Consider the following 16243-nt stretch of genomic DNA (forward strand, 5'->3'; position numbering starts at 1 on the left):
TAAACTCTCAGCCGGTAATTTTTGTTTTTAAAGACAAAACCGTAACATCATGCGGGAGGTATTTTTTATTCACGCAGAGCATAAAATTCATATTCATAAAAGTCATATTCGAGGAATATGAAGCCGTCCAAATGAGCCCCCTTCTTTACAATTTTTATGTAAATGACATCGACGAATGTCTGGCAAATTCATGCACGATAAGACAACTTGCAGACGACAGTGTAATCTCTGTTACAGGGGCCAAAGCTGCCGATTTGCAAGGACCATTGCAAGATACCTTGGACAATTTGTCTGCTTGGGCTTTACAGCTAGGAATCGAATTCTTCCGGAGAAGACTGAGATAGTAGTTTTTTCTAGGAAGCATGAACCTGCTCAGCTCCAAACACAATTAATGGGTAAAACGATTTCTCAGGTTTTGGTACACAAATATCTTGGTATTTGGTTCGACTCTAAAGGCACCTGGGGTTGTCACGTGAGGTATCTGATGAAAAAATGCCAACAAAGAGTGAATTTTCTTCGTACAATAACCGGACAATGGTGGGGAGCCCATCCAGGAGACCTTATAAGGCTTTACCAAACAACGATATTGTCTGTTATTGAGTACGGGTGTTTCTGCTTCCGCTCCGCAGCAAACACACATTTGATCAAACTGGAGCGAATACAATATCGTTGTTTGCGTATCGCCTTGGGTTGCATGCAATCGACCCATACGATGAGTTTGGAGGTCTTAGCTGGAGTACTACCATTGAAAAACCGCTTTTGGAGCCTGTCTTCTCGTATTCTTATCAAATGTGAGGTTTTGAACCGTCCTGTGATTGAAAATTTTGAAAGGTTAATCGAACTTAATTCTCAAACCCGATTCATGACATTGTATTTCAATCACATGTCTCAAAATATTAACCCTTCTTCGAATATTCCAAATCGTGTCGACTTATCAAATACTTCTGATTCTACTGTGTTTTTCGATACATCCATGATAGAAGAAACTAGTGGAATCCCGGATCATTTACGCGTGCAGCAGATCCCTTAAATTTTTTCCAAAAAATATCGAAACATCAACTGCGACAATATGTACTACACTGACGGATCACTTCTTGATGGGTCCACTGGCTTCGGTATCTTCAATAACAATTTAACCGTCTCCCATAAGCTCGACAATCCTGCTTCTGTTTACGTCGCAGAATTAGCTGCAATTCAGTACACCCTAGGGATTATCGAAAAAATGTCCACGGACCATTATTTCATCTTTACGGACAGTCTCAGTTCCATTGAGGCTCTCCGATCGATGAAACATGTTAAGCACTCTCCGTATTTCCTGGGGAAAATACGGGAACATCTGAGTGCTTTATCCGAAAAATCGTATCAGATTACCTTAGCGTGGGTCCCTTCTCACTGCTCGATACCGGGTAATGAGAAAGCGGACTCTTTGGCTAAGGTGGGCGCAACAAACGGTGAAATTTATGAAAGACCAATTGCTTTTAATGAGTTTTTCGCACTTGTACGTCAGAATACGATCATCAGTTGGCAAAATTCTTGGACTAGAGGGGAACTGGGAAGGTGGTTACATTCCATTATCCCCAAGGTATCGACGAGCCCGTGGTTCAAGGGGTTGGATGTAGGTCGAGATTTCATTTGCGTGATGTCGCGGCTCATGTCCAATCACTATAGATTTGATACGCATCTCCGTCGTATTGGGCTCGGGGAAGGTGGTTTCTGTGCCTGTGGTGGAGGTTATCACGACATAGAGCACGTTGTTTGGTCATGCCCTGTACACCGTGACGCCAGGTCTAAATTAATAATTTCCCTCCGGGCCGAGGGTAGAGGACCAGCTGTTCCTGTTCGTGATGTCTTGGCGAGTCGTGACCTACCCTACATGTCCCTTATATACATTTTCCTGAAATCCATCCACGCCCCAGTCTAGTCCCATTCCTTTCCATCCACATTCAACAAAACGGCAAGAACACGTCATAGACCTCGATTTTGGAATCATCAACTGAACCCCACACGAATCCGCCAGGACCTGAGAACCCGAGGCCTTTCGTGATATCTTGGCTCGAACAACAGCAAACAACAACAACGAACCATAACCAGCAACTGAACCCCGCACAATACTTCCAGAACCCGAGGATTACAAGCCCCTGTCCCAGCTCATGACATCGTGGCTTAGCAGAACAAATCCATACATGCTGCATATCCATGGCCATTCGACGATCATCAGACGACCATTCAACTACAAAACATTAATTGAAAAATATATGCTAGTTTTGAGATAGACTTAATTTCAGCGCGTAGTCGGCAGCGAGGATAAAAAATTTGCTTAAAGATTTTGAGTCATCAGATATAATTGGCGCCGTTAAACATTAAATTGTATTTGTGCCGTGTCAAATAAACGATAGGTGGAGAAAAAAAAAAGCCGTCGTAATTTGTTTGTAGGAATAAATTTTACGCATCTTTTACGTACATCAAAATGTGGTTATATTTGCAGTGCACAAGGTTAAAGAGGTCACTTTTTGTCTTTCGTTTAGGAGGGCATAGCAATTTCTGTCAAAACTAAAGCTCTGAAGCTCTACCTTACAGGCCAAATGTTCTATGCTACTCGACTTGTGAAAATTTTCAAGCGTTTTTCGGATTCTCTGTGTTAGTGGACTCCTCTTCGCACACCGTAGTGTATTTAAATGTGTTTTTTCAGATAGTTCATTGCTATCACTAGGCTGACCAGATATCATGCCTTATAGTGTGCAGACAGAGTGATCGATTTGTCAAGCAGAAAAAGTTGTAATTGCCTGAATTTTTAGTATTGTTTCAAAACACTCTGCATAGGTCAGCATAGGTTTCAAAATTGCCAGGTACCTTATCAAAAATATTTTCAACGTGTTACCAAAAAAGTATACTTTATCAATGAATGAAAAAAAAGTACATGGTTCGCTCTCGTTGAACACATAACTGAGAAATGTTACTCTTGTTTTAGGGGACACGAAATTTTACAATGTCAAAAACAAGTTCAGATTATAGCATAAAAGTGATTCTGACTTTGCACTTGACGAATATACAAGGTAGAAGAAAAGAAAGGTTAGTAAGAACGAGAAATAAGAGAACGAGGATGATTACGAATAACTTAATTGAGTAAAATGAAAACTATTTGTTTGTTGCATTACATTCCATTCTAACTGTTGATTGGTTGAAAGAAAAATAATTTTTGGTTTGTTTCAAAGGGGCCGTTCCCAAACCACGTAGTCATACATAGGTCATAGGGGGTTATCAAAAGACCACGAAAAATCACGCGGGGGGTGTGGGGGCTAACGAATAGACCACGTAGTCTTTTTTTTTCTGACTTAAAATTTATTATTGCCACTCAGTCAAGACGAAGCTTTCGCAATTTTTAAATTAATAAATTTATTTGACACGACTTGATAATTAATTAGTGTCACGGAAATTTTGAGAGTTGTCACCAATTACCTGCAATGAAATTTTTGAAACATATTTTAAAATTATCCGAACGAAAAAATTTTTTTTTGTTTAAAACAGGCTTTGCCTTATATGGCATTTACTTCTTTAGAATAATAGTTCTATTCTGCAATGCGTCGGGATTTATGACATTTTTTCTGGAAGTATATTTCAATACCCAACGACCGGTAAAAAAGATCAACGTTTTTGTCCTAAAAATAATATATAAGACCTGGATGTTCATGAACTGAAGGAAGAAAGAAAGATGTTCATATTTTGTTCGACATTCAAAAAATTTGTAATTTATTAAAAAAAAACTAAGTTACAAATCCGATACCTGAAAATCACTAAAAGTAAGGTTTCACTTATTATCAACCAAATATTTTTCTACATGAGTTCTAGATGAGTATACAATTTACCATAACTATAAGCGAAAAATTTATCGTAGATGATCAAATTGCTTAAACAAATTTTATTTATTTTGATACTCAACAACAAATTGAATATCGTTTTGAATATACTCAACAGAATAGCGTATTTTAAATTACTTTCAGGTAAGGAAATTGTTATATTTGTTAAAGACAATGAAATATTATTAAAAATTGAACAACCATTATCTATTTGTTATTTTGGTTTTGAGAAAATGATATTACTGAAAATTTTATTTACGCAATAACTAATAACATTTAGAACTTCTGAAGTGACCTAGTGTAGGTTGTAGGTCTTGTTGAGTGTAACATTCGCTCATACTAGAAATTTTACAAACACCCCCAATATCTGAAGTTATGGTCAAAATACGGTTTTTTGGACCTCAGGGCATACATTTTTTTTTAACTCAGTCATTTCTCAACCGATTTTCAATATTTAGACAGCTTTGGAAAGAAGATGAACAGAGCTTTCAAAACATTTACAGGTCACTTTAGAAGTTCTTGTGTTTTTTCACCATTTGTAGCACTGCGAAACAATTGTGGGATAGAAGTCAAAAATTCTGGTTTTCTTAAAAAATATATAACTCAGCCAAATATTCACCGATTTTCACAAAACCACTTTTGTTTGTTTCGTAATTGAATATAATTTCAAAAGTTTAGTGTATTTGTAGTATCTTTTTTACAAAAACAGGTGGCAAATCCACCTTGATTTCGTTTCGACTAATTTGGCGAAACCGAAATTAAGGGTTAATTTCGTTTCGTTTCGTTTCGACACCAGAAAAGCCAGTTTCACACACCCCTACTATATACGTTAGTGAATAATTTGTGACGTGTCACCATCGTATTATTGTAATCAGGAGTACCAGATATGCAAATTAATCTGAAAATGAAGATTTTTAGAATCCGTGTGCAGACTTTTTTTGATTTGTCGATATTTGCAGTTTTTTCAGAGAGCAGATTTCATATTGAATTTAAATTTAATATTGAATATTGAACTTAAATTTCATAATAAATTTTCGGAGTAAAATTAAATGGAAATATTACCTATTTTAAATATTTAAAAACAGGAAACATCGATCAGCTCAATAGCATCAAACAGCGAATTCAAGAAGATTTTTTTGTCAAACTTGGTCTACATGTCGACGAACCGCACGCTGGCTTCGGCAGTAGCAATAACGGTGTTACAGCAAGACGTTTTTTCCAAAGCAGAATTTTCTTTGGAGATAACAGGAGTCGATATTAATTTAATCTAGCGATTTCAGACGCTGCTAGCAACGATTTCGAGTGGTGAAAGAATTGATGCATCAAAATTTAAGTCCAACGCTACCGTTCATTATTACCTACGTAAAATTGTATGGATGTTCAACAACAGTACACAAATTACTAATTCAAGGATGTGAAATAATCGTTTAATCTTCGAGTCTCATTGACAAACTTTCGGAAGGATCCCAGGAATGCATGAATAAAGCAATCCGGAAAACACGAGAAAATAAATGCCTAGAAAGGATCACGTGAGAGAACTATCGGTGACATGTTTCGTGAGCTGCTAATTGCGTCAGATCCGGTAGTTCCGAGTTTTAGACACAATAACAAATCGAAAAGCACTTTCACATAAGAGGTGGAAGATTTATTAATTTTCAGTCATGATGATACTGACGATGACGAGTAAAATGTTAAAACCTTATGCAATGGTTTGAAAAATTAATATTCATGTCAATTTAATATAATTATATGTGTTATTTTACCTTGTTTGCACACCTGAACGTAAGCCAATGAAGTTCTTCTAGAACAATTGAGTGAAACTACTTACTACTTCTGTAAAACAACGTAACTTTCACAAATCACCATGCGCCTTCTTTCAAACTATTTTATTTTCAATTAAAATTTTTGTTCAGCGGGGCAGAAAGGGGCAAAATGGGACCTTAATATTCGAAAAGTAGAGAAAATTTCCTATGAAATGCATACTATGCGACCTGTGGGAACCGATGGGTCAGATCGTACAGCACACGTTTGCGCAAAAAAAAAGTTTTTTTCAGACCACTCAATAGGTATTTCAAACATTTTACAAACATTATGATGAATTATATAAAAACATTCAACACGACATACAATTCTGATTATTAATCTTCAAAATGCAACCCATCGCATGGAATTCGAATAAGAATTAGGTGAGTATTTACTAGTCAAAGTAAACCCCAATATGTGCTTTCTGAGCGAAAAAAATCATTAAAATAACATGACTTAACAACGTTTAAAGTGCTCTCAAAAATTCAAATTTAATCCAATTGCCTTGATATTTGGAAAACACGTTTTACAATACATTAGAACTTTAAAAAAAAATATAAAATATCAATAATTAGAACTTGAGTTTTGTCCGGCTTCCGGCCACTGTGCGTCGCGACTACGAAGTTAAAAAAGATTTAAAAGGCTGTTCGCACTTACGCAAACTCACATAAGCGATTGTTAAAATATGTGTGAGTGCCAGAGATAAAATATTTCCTTCCCTCTTTTTCGCATGCAAGAACCGAACGAATTCGCGTTGACCCAATTATAGTATGGAACCGAATTCAAGGACAGATTCCAACGCTTTATAAAATACCGATGAAATACATGCCAGTTCTAGGAACATCCGTTTCTTCAGAAGTCTATCCAGCAAAGCCGGTCAAACGATTACAAAGCTGCGAAATCGGCTCCCAAGACCCCAACTAGAAATGTTCCTAATCTAACACTTGAGAGGAGAGGATGCATGGTTCTACTGACGGCACCTACTCACGTCACAGGGTGTCTAGGGAGTAGGGACATTCATTGTCATTCGAATGTTTAGCATTTTTTAGCTAAATGTTTCTTTTCTCGCTTTTCAAACGTTAACAAGTAAATTTATATGGTGGTTCCTATTTATTGATTCGTTTGCCTAATGTTTAGGATGTAGGATTCGATCACTTAAATCTAGTGTAAAGTTTTTCGTACAGCAAAATCACTTGCAAACGAATGCACAATTGCAAAACTGAAGAATTAAATGAATCGGAAAAATACTTTCTCGAAAATTCATAAAGAATTAGGCTAAATGAATTATTAAATATATTAAATAATGTGATTTCAAACCGAATAGTCAAAAAGTGTCTTGAAGAAAGTTTTAATATGTTGTAACATTGTACAATATTTTTGCGGCAAAGTTTAGGTGTTACACTATTTAACACAGAATTTGCAGTAGAGATTCGATCATAGGCTTGTTCGATGAACCAGCTTCGTACATCGAAATCAAGAGGTAGGCTACGGAAAATTTCTAGAGCTTTCTGCCAGATTTGTCAGTAAAATCTAGAGATCAAGTTTATTGGTAACTGACTGTTGGTCAGCACTTACATTTTATTTTTGAACGTAGGGCTAACGTAATCAAATAATCGATTATCTCGATTAATCGAATATCTTGTGTCAGTTAATCGAGTCCGATTAGCGGGTCCGAACAAAATAATCGATTAACAATTAATTGATTAGTTGAAAAAATCGGACATCACTAGGCTGGAGGTGCGATGTAACAAGAGCATCAGAGTTTTTCCTGTTTTTTTTTTTTTTGCTTTAGACTAGGTGTTGTTGCCATGCCCTATCCAAACTTCGCTCTTTTTATTGTTACCTAATTAATTTACGCAGATATTTGTCATTGGTCTGTTGCACCCGCAACGTTAAATCTGTTAGTTTCTTCCCGATCCTTTCTCAAAATTGTCGATATTTTTTTTAATGAATTTATAGGGCGTGTTAATCCATTTTATGTGTTATACTACCACTAAATTCATTTCTCAAACTTTTGGTTTGCTTCTCATCAAATTTTATTTCCTTCTAAATTTGTCTTTTTACACTCTTCCATTTTTTCCTTTCATCATTGCTCTACCTTTTCTAATTTCATAACTCATTTCTGTCCCTCGTTACCGTATTTCAATGTCCCTTTGTTATTTTTTCATTTTTACAATTGTTTTCGGCAGAATGCTGGCCTAACAAGCCAGTCGTCGTAGGTTCGAGTATCGGCTCGGGAGAGACCAGTAATGTCAGTGGATCGTAGCGCTAGCCCCGCAATTGTCCTGTACATCAAAAAGTTGGCTGCAACATCTGTGTATAATAAAAAGAAGGTCAAGTTCCGAATCGGAATGTAGCACCAAGGCTTTGCTTTGCTGTTGCATTTATTTTCTGGTTTATTGCTTGCAATTCAGATACCACTTTACCATTTTACCATATCTTTCTTAACTTAATTATACGTATATTTTTTCCTTTTTTTCATATTACTTCTTTTTTCTTCTTTATTCATATTATTTTATTATTTTTATCATGTTGTTCAAACTTTCTCTTTAGTATCTTTTCTATATTTAATTTTTATTTTCTTTGACTTTTGTGTAATTCAATATTATTTCTCTTCTCGAAAACGTTTGTAAAAGCATTTTTTTTTAATTTCAAATTTTTTAACATCATTAGGGGTCATCCACAAATTACGTAAGGGTTTAGGGGGAGAGGGGGGGTATCCAAATTTCTTACGAATGCTTACGAAGGGGGAGAGGGGGATTCAAGAGAATCTTACGTAAGATTGAAAAAATTAAAAAAATTGAAAAAAAAGTTTCCAAAACTGAAAAAAAATAAAATTAGTTGAATTATTTATCCCTGAGATCTTAACAGTTGAACCTTGGGAAAGTAGTGAATTCGCTGTCGCTGGGTGATTGCGTGCTTTACTTTATTTCTACTTAATTTTGAATTTTTTTTACTTTAACATAGTATTAACTGTATGAACTTTTTTTGTTTTATCCTCTACGAATAGTTATGCTATGTGTAAAAAAAAAGTTTTACCTTCGAAAATATTTTTTTTTGAGCATGAGCATGATTGACCGCCCGCGGTTGCTACTCCGTTATTGCCAGATCAGCTGTAATTACACAGAGAACCAATAGATGATGCTTGGAACCAATATGCATCCTCAATGTGTAAAAACTGGTGACCTTAATCTTTGTATTACGCAATACCAGCGCCGGCCGCATCCGAATGCAGGTCAAAGAAGGAATTTGTATAGGAAAATGTTGACGTGATACTCGCTTATTGGAAGCCGAGGACACCTCTGCACTTCCACGAGAAATCACTGGTATGTTGGAGAAAGGGAAAGATACACAGCAGGAGTCGTTTTGGTAAACGCTGCGCTGTTTTCGAGTGTCGGGTGTCGCGCGAACAGGTTCATTATATCCGCCACGATATTCATAATGCGATTCGAACTTATTCAGTTTGACAATGTAACACCGCAACAATGAATAGTACGCAAGGATTCTGGACCTTTGATTAAATTGGGACAGCTTCAAATGATATGATATCTCCTCGTAAGGTGATCCTCTTTACACCGAATTTAATTGCGCGATGTTGATCTATCTGTAGATAATTCGACCTCATGAAGGTATCAACGCGGAGTCTGTAGGGGTTCGGTCAACCGGATATTTTCTATTTCTTGCCAAACGTCGCGATCCTCTGCGTACGACGCCCGCGATGTAGCCTTTGCTACTCGTAGCCATCAGCTATTTGTCAATTCCGAGTACTTTCGAAGAAACGAATGCACGTCGGCCGACGCGATTTTTTGGAAGGTATACATCGCGTTTTCGTTAATCGCGATATTTATCGACCGAACGAAATCTTCGGTTGAACAGTCACAGTGAGACCTGTACAAGTATCTGGGTATAGCCCTCAAAATCACTATATTCTGAAAACGTTCATATGAGTAAAATTCTCCCGAGCCGGAAACGCGGTTTACAGCAAAGCACTATGCACGACCGCTCTATTCCCTCCTGCCTACACAGACACTCGGGGACACGACATTTCACGCTGATTCTCTCTTAGTTGTGGACAGAGTGGAGAAATGTACGCGTACGCTACAGTATTCACACGACAGTAGCAAGATTTTTGTGATTACCACTGTGGAATAAAACACTACGCGACAGTAGCCGCTACCGAAGTTGCATACGATCTGCTTTATCTCTTACTTTTTGTCACGAATTCAATATGAACAACAGTTCTCTCGCTCACTTCTCTTTATACTGTTGTCATTGTACAGACAATCTGTGGCTCGTGTGTTATTGACTGTAGCTGTCTGTGCTATTTATTGCATTTATTACGAATTGAAGTGGAATAAATTTACTTAGCATCGATTTTTATTTGGATCCGAGGGCGTTAATTGAATTTGTAAGATTCTTGCTTTTATTGTCCTGCTTTTGCTTAAATATGCTAAATTTGGATGAGACTTTCGCTACAGCGAACTATTTTCAAATAGTTTAGAAGTTGGGATTCAAATCTTCTGGTGTTCACGATTGATGATATTTTTCGGCAGTACATATATAGAAATTATTTATTTTACATCTTATTGCTGTACTAAACTGTCGCATGATTGCTAATTATTGTCATTCGCACAATGCTACAGTCGAGATATCGAAGCGGCCGGAGATCGGCACAAAAGAGAATCGTTAACCATCCGTGTTGGCTTCTAGTCAAACGATTCTCTCAAATAGAGAAGCGTACAGTTGAACCACCTTCGATAATATTTTTTTCCCTAAAGAGACAATATTACGTAAGATTCGCGGGGGGGGGGGGGGGGTGAGAGGGGTAATGCATAATCTTACTAAGCCTTATTATGGGGGAGGGGGGGTCAAAAATTTCGAAAAAAGGCCTTACATAATTAATGGATGACGCCTTAGATTTCTTTTTTTTTGTTGAAAAACTTCATTCTAATTTCCATCTGTTTAAAATATTATTTGTTCTAACAGTCTGCTCTGTATCTGCGGGTACCTTACTTTGCTAGTTGTTTTTTTTTTCTTTTTTTTCGGACTTTTTACTTTTTTCTGCTCACTATTACTTCATTTATTTTCCTGTTTTCTCTCCTGATTTTACTTTCCTTCGAACGTTTTTTAAATTTTTCCCATTTACCTATTTTTTTTGCCTATCATAAATTTCTTATTCGTTCTTATTTTCTTGCATTTTACCCTTTTAGTTCCTTCTGTCCCATATCTCATTTTATGTTCTAGTTTTAGAATAAAACTTTTTTTCAACAATTCTCTATTGTTTTTTGCTCTCCTTTTTAATCTTTTTTTTATTTTCCTCAACTCTTTCTTGCTCTATTCTTGACGTAGAATTACGACTTACGGCAACATATTACTCCTTCGAGTTAAAAAAAATCCGAAAACATCGAACGTCAAGAACATTGTTCATTTTTAAATGCATAAAACTTAGTTAGTTTCTAACAAATTTTTCTCATTCTTACAGCATCCTATTGGCGAATCAGCTGTGTGTTCACCAAAATACGGAAAATGTGATTTTGTGATGCTATTGTAGTTTTGTCAAATGAAAAACCTTGAACGCATGTTCCGATCAATCAAATCTAGAGAAAGCCTTCTTTCCCAGCACAGCCGACGCTTAAGTATTACACACGATTCGACTGTATAACCGATTTGGTGTTGTTGTTTTGCTCGCTCTAGTCCACAAAGACACGCCTACCAGAAGTTTAACTCTGAGAAGTCACGTATAAAAGCTGGCATGCAGAAATTAAATCTTCATTGAATAACTGTTTACTGCCACAAAAGAACTGTTGACTATTACTGAGTGCTGGCTGCGGGTATAGCTATCGAAAAAATTTTACTTCTCTTGCTATTTCCTATTCTACCATTCTGATGTAGAATTACGTCTTATGGCTATATAGGGGAACAAACTGAAAATTCCAGTTTTTGATTTCGACGTCTCAGCGATTTTTGAGCAAACCGTGTTTTAAAAAGTTTACATAATTAACACCATTAAATTAATTGACCTCAATCGAGTGGATTTCCAAACTTATTGCAAAAATTATTCTGACATGCTGTCCTAACAATACTTCAAACTTGCGTCTTATGGCCAACCTCTTTGACTATTACTTTGAACTTGTGTGTTATAAACAACCTCTTTAACTATTTAATGATTTCGATATTTCAGCTATATTTTTTCAATTCTATAATTTTCCGTAATTTTGTTGTTATTGTTTCTTTTTGCCGCTTTTTTCCAGGTTTTTTGTTGCTATTTTGCTTTTTGCTACGTTCTAATCTCTCTTCTTTGTTCTCTATCCTCTTCTTTATTCAGCCGATTCTTTACGTCAATCCCACTTTTCTAATGCTCTGCTTCGTTTCCAATTAATATTTCATTTCTGTTCCTTTCTCTGTGTCTATCTCCTTACTTATACTGCCTTCTTGCTTTTTCGATTTCTCCTCTCTTTCACTGTTTTTTTACTGCAGCCTCTGTTTTTCACATGCAGCTTTAAATGCAATTATGATTTTCAACGATTTGGAACAGAGGAACATGGACTTCAATAGTCGATAGAACAGTAAGAAATAACATTTTGATTATTTTTTCATGATTGTAACTTTTTGCGTTATCCCTTTTCTGACCGAGCCCACACAATTGTGTAGGTAAAAATAGACTTTCTACCTACGCAATTAGATGGGCCCGGTCGGAGCTGGTTATTATTCTTTCAATCAATGTATTTTTCCTTTCCTGAAAATGCATGACTTCAAGCAAAAAAAAAATGTTCAAACACGTGACTTCGAATGATGGTGATTTTGGAAAACTTGCTGAGTGTACCCTCCGATTCAAAACGATCATAGAAAATGACAAAAGAAACTCAGCGGTTCAGTGATTCCATACAAAAACGTCCTATCCGGTTTTTTTTCTTCGATCATGCTCAAAATCGCTATAATTGTTCTTAATCAAAATATTTTAAACCCGTATTTTTATTTGGTCCTTAGGATAAGTTTCTGAAAAAGAAAATCTTGCAAAAATGTCAATTTTTAAAATATTTATAATTTTTGAGCCGTTTGACCGATTTCGAAATTTTTAGCGTCAAATTGAAGGGAATTATTGGACCTTCAAGAAAAAAAACTTTAAATGACAAAAATTTACGAGAATTATAGTAGAAATAATATTTTGCCTTTCTGGAGAGTTCAAGACCTCGAAGACCCTATTGATCCTTTTCTTTGATTTCTGAGGAAATTTCGCATAATATAAAATTTATAAGAGGTACTTTTTTGAAAACTCACGATTTTCTTTTTTTTTTTAATTATTTTTGTTTGTTTCTTTTGCATCTGTTTTAAAATTTTTTTGTTGCATCTTTTTTTAGAAAATGTGTCCTTTCTTTCGGTTCATTTTTGTCTCTTCTTTTTGATAATTTTACACTAATTATCCCTTTTGTCTATGCTCTCTCACTTCCCTCCTTTCTCTCTATTTCTCTATCTCCCTCTATCTCTTTCTCTATCTTCCTCTATCTCTTTCTCTATCTCCCTCTATTTCTTTCTCTATCTCCCGCTATCTCTTTCTCTATCTCCCTCTATCTCTTCCGCTAACTCCCTCTCTCTCTCCCTCTATCTTTTTCTTTATCTCCCTCTAGCTCTTTCTCCCTTTATCTCTTTTTCTATTTCGCTTTATCTATCTCTCTTTTTCTCTATCTTCCTCTATCTCTCTCTCTTTCTTTCTTTTTTTATCTTTCTCTATCTTCCTCAATTTCTCACTTTTTCTCTATCTCCTTCTATCTCTGTCTTTCTTTCTCTATCGTTCTCTATTTCTCCATCTTTCTATCTCTCTCTCCCTCTCTCTCTCTTTCTCTACCTCTCTCCCTCTTTATCTACCTCTCTCTCTTTTTCTACCTCTTTCTTTTTCTCTACCTCTCTCTTTTTTCTCTACCTCTCTCTCTCTTTCTCTACCTCTCTCTCTCTCTTTCTCTGCCTCTCTCTTTTGCTACTTCCTTAGCTCTTAATCTATCTCCCTCTATCTCTCTCTTTTTCTATCTCCCTCTATCTCTCTCTTTCTCTGTTTCCCTCTATCTCTTTCTTTCTCTATCTCTCTACATCTCTCTCTCTCTTTCTTTCTCTATCTCCCTCTATCTCTTTCTTTATCTCCCTCTGTCTCTCTCTCTTTCTCTATCTCTTTCTCTCTCTCTCTATCTCTCTCCTACCTTTACACTTTCTCTGTCTCTTTTTCTCTCTTTATCTCTGATCCCCCCCCCTCTCTCCCTCTCTTACTTTCTCTTCCTCTTTCTCCAGCTCTCCCTCTCTTTCGCTCTCTTCTGCTTTCTCCACCTCTACCTATCTCTCTCTCTCTTTGTCTCTCTCCTTCTTTCTCTCTCGCTCCATCACTTTCTTTCTTTTACTCTCTCTCTCTTCCTCTTTGTTTCTTTCTCACATTTTTGCTCTATATCTCTTTACTCATCCCTCTCTCTCTATCTCTCTTTTACTATCTATCTTTCTCTATTCTTCCTCTACCTCTCTTTCTCTTTCTATCTTTCTCTCACACTCTTTCCTTGGTCCAGAATTACTTGTTTTTCTTTTTAACTCTTTTTTTATCCCACTCGCCCTTTTTATATTTTATATTTCTTTCCCTTACTTTGTTTTCTCTCTTCTCTCTATCTCTCCTCATCCTTTTTTCTTTTTTTATTCAATGTTATCTCTCTTCTTTTCATTTTTCCCTCTTCTTGTATCTCTTTTCTTTTATTTAATTCCTCTCTCACTTTATACTTCTTTTCTCTTTTTCTACTTCCTTCCAACTTATTTTGTTTTATTTTTGTTTTCATCTTGATTATTTCACAGCCTTGCACTATCTGTAGTAAAGTCTAAAATGCGAAAGTAACTTAAAATAATCAGGTAAGGTAAAAATGGAACTCCGTTTGTAAATCTAACGGTTTTAAAAAATCTATAATAACATGGAAAGTTGATGAAGTTACACCGAACCACGATCCTATATTATTAATTTGGAATAAGTGAAAAGGTTGATTAGAATAAGACATAAAAATGGAAACAAAATATTAGGCGTGCAACTAAGTTCTCACAGCTTATCAATAGATGGAGCCAGCCGTAGGTACTGGTCAATTTTGACATTTCTAAAACGTGATAAACCAAGCTGAAACATAAACTAAAAAAACACTTCGACGCGTCAGTGATTTTATTGTGGCGACATATACTTTTAGTTATGTGAACATGATTTTGTGCCATTTACAGGAAAATGTAACTGTTGCTTTTTGACCCCCTAAACGAAACCATTACTGGGGAACAGTATCGACTTCAATAGACGCGGTTAAGCCCAGCACTGTGCCAAAAACGGCTGCTCGTAGCAGAGGTACGAAAAAGTGATTTTTCCGCATGACAATGCTCAGCCTCATATGGTCAAAGTCGTTAAATCTTACATAGAAGGGCTCAAATGAGAAGTCCTACCTCACCTGCATTTCCCAGATATTGCGCCGTCCGATTAATTCACTGCTTTGATTTGAGAAACGGGATAAAGAAATAATGTTTTTTTTTCAGTATCTGATGAAGTTGACGGCTTGACCTGCTAAACTGCTATCTATTTCTGTCTTTCTTCTAAATTTGCAACTTTTCTTATCTTCCATCTCTGGCAGTTCCCTTTTAAGGTGTAAAAAATAGTTATTAACATCATCTTCCGAAGATCAGAACCAAAAGAGATCGCCCACAGCGTGCCAATCCAAAAGCAAAATATTGCTAAATTACCGGCTAATTAGCACATCCATTCATTAACAAATTATCGTCTTGCGGTTGAAGAGGAAGTTTAGCGAGGTGAGTATTATTGCTAGTGCAAATAACATGCTGCCTGCTTGTTTAGCTCTCGATCTCGACGGCGAAGAAGAACCCGCGGACCTAATGTGCGAACAAATCCGAATAGTTAACATCGTGTGGATGGAAAAGTTGTATATTTTGCTCTGTTCGGGCAGCCGCCTTCTGCTCCCCTCTTCTTCATCCTCCATTTTCGATGCTTTCCTTCGATTTATTGTTGTAAGCGGAAAACGTGGTTTAAAAATAAACACCGCAGCTTCTTGCTGCGTAGCGTAACCCGATAGACAGAGCCGAGAAACAAACTCTGTTTCGTGTTCGATTTAATAGTGTTAATTTTAGCTACTGCATGATAAATGAGCAGCTTACCACCTTCCTCCACATCACACAACACACCGCACGACGACGGTACTCGCACCTTAAGGGCTTCTAAAAGTCTGAACAGCGTAGCGAAATGATGAAGGAATTATGAATCAGGTGTGAAAACTGACTGGCAACTTCTCGATCGATCGGAAACAGAGAACAAAATAGGTCAAAACAAATCCAAAATTAACACTGTGATAATTACTGCTTCCCAACATTGGTTGGCTGGCTGGCAACACCGCCACGAGCGTCGCTAATCGGGTGCGAAATACAGCTTCGCCAGAACGCTTTAATCGGTCAAACCCAAAGTCGAAATGTAATCCCCAACCGGACGATTATTTGCCGAGCGAGCCGAAGGGACCCTTTTTCAAGCTAACCGCAAAGCAGTAAGCAATAAGGCCAACGGTGACCGATAGACACCAACACAA

At 36.6% G+C, this 16243-nt stretch overlaps 1 protein-coding gene across 10 annotated transcripts in view; it reads right to left on the minus strand.

Annotated features, from left to right (window-relative positions):
• The window catches only part of LOC129718837 (nascent polypeptide-associated complex subunit alpha, muscle-specific form), a 398349-nt gene that overhangs the window by 225063 nt on the left and 157043 nt on the right, over positions 1 to 16243 (minus strand). The window lies entirely within an intron of this gene.

The sequence above is a fragment of the Wyeomyia smithii genome, chromosome 1 (assembly GCF_029784165.1).
Source record: "Wyeomyia smithii strain HCP4-BCI-WySm-NY-G18 chromosome 1, ASM2978416v1, whole genome shotgun sequence".
Classification (NCBI taxonomy): Eukaryota; Metazoa; Arthropoda; class Insecta; order Diptera; family Culicidae; genus Wyeomyia; species Wyeomyia smithii.